This window comes from Echinops telfairi, unplaced genomic scaffold (assembly GCF_000313985.2).
Source record: "Echinops telfairi isolate 266 unplaced genomic scaffold, ASM31398v2 ScPeMD7_60;HRSCAF=208, whole genome shotgun sequence".
Taxonomy (NCBI): Eukaryota; Metazoa; Chordata; class Mammalia; order Afrosoricida; family Tenrecidae; genus Echinops; species Echinops telfairi.
The window spans coordinates 1877269-1878969 of NW_022103958.1; positions in this window are offsets into that span (position 1 = coordinate 1877269).

Consider the following 1701-nt stretch of genomic DNA (forward strand, 5'->3'; position numbering starts at 1 on the left):
TATCATGAAGTAAATTACTCTTGTTTTCTCTATGTTTTTGGAATATGTAGTAGATGGTTGCTGAAAAGTGAAGGCACACATTCAGATAAAGAAATCATCCACTCATGTTAAATGCCTAACATTGATGCATAGTCAGTCCTATGACTTTTTGATTCTAACTCATCAACACCAGTTCATTTCAGTGCACTAACACCATTTCATTTTTTAGAAGTTCCAATTTTCAGAGATTCATACTTCACATCTCACAATTTTCAGTTGTTTATAGATGTTTGTAAACATTTCTTCCCATGTGAACTCATCATCAGCAAATGAAGGTCTCAATGTGTTCACACAGGTTTTACTCCATCCACATCTTTATAGTGAACTCTCCTTTGAGAAGGCAGCTCTTCCTCAGTCGTATTTTGGGTGCCTTTTGTTATAATGGCCTCATCCAGGACTATATCTGACGATGGTATGTTGTTATTCTTAAGGTTGTCAGTGGCTTATTTTTAGAAATGGATAGCCTTTTTCTTCTTCTTACTCTACGCTGTCTGACAGCTTGGTTGAAACCTGTTCACTTTGGGTGACCCTTCAAGCATTTGAAATATCAGTGATAAAAAAAAAGAAATATCAGTGACATAGTTTCCCACACCATTGCAACACAGAAGTCACCACAGTATAGCAAACTAACAGACACATGCGTTTCTTATGTAACAAATGCATTTATGTATACAAGTCTGAACATAAAACGCACTTTTTCACACAAAAATATATTAAGCTACTTTTTCAGTTAAAATTTTGAAAAATGGCATAAATAAAAGAAGCAAACTATAATCACTAACATAAAATAAACAGATATTTAGAGTTCACATTCTCATGTATTTCTTCTTTGTCTTTTGTGTCTTACCATATCTGTGATTACAGTAGTTTTGGGGTTTTTTTTACATACATACACACACACATATATATATCATATCATATCATATCATATCATATCATATCATATCATATCATATCATTGCATAGTTCAATCGCATCAAGCAGAATCGTGCAGGTAGCAGATTGCTGCCTCAATCAGTTTCCAAACATCCTTTTCTACCTGGACTCCTTGACATCATCTCCCCTTCACCCTGCATCCACCACTGAACGCCTTCCCCCCACCCCAAACCCTTAGTCTACTAGCTGTCTGTAGGTTCATCAATCCTGGATTCATATATTGAAAAACAGAAAAACATGAGGACAACTTCAAGAGGGTGACCTCCAATGGCATGACATTTTTGAGAGACACATCCTCAAATGGACAAGCAAAAACCCAACAGAACAATACAAACCAAAGACGCAGACCATTTAGGAAACCAGGTCAGGCCCAGCAGGCATTGTAGGGGGGGAACTAATGACAAAGGTTTAACTGTACCAGTCAGATCTATGCCTTTGACCTTCTATCTTCATCTCTCCAAAGCTCTCTGTTCAGTACCAACATCCTTTGGTGACTGAAGGTAGTGTCCTTCTTCCATGTGGACTTATTTGACATCTCTCTTAGATGGCTGCTTGTTAGAAACAAACATTTAAGACCCCAAACACTATTTTATCTGCTAGCCAGGCCCAATCTACATTCTTCACCACACTTTGCTACCACACCCATATCTTCTGTGTTTTCTTCCTGTTGGTGAATATTGAGCATGGCCATGACGTAAGAACGAATTGTTCTTATGATAGAGCAGC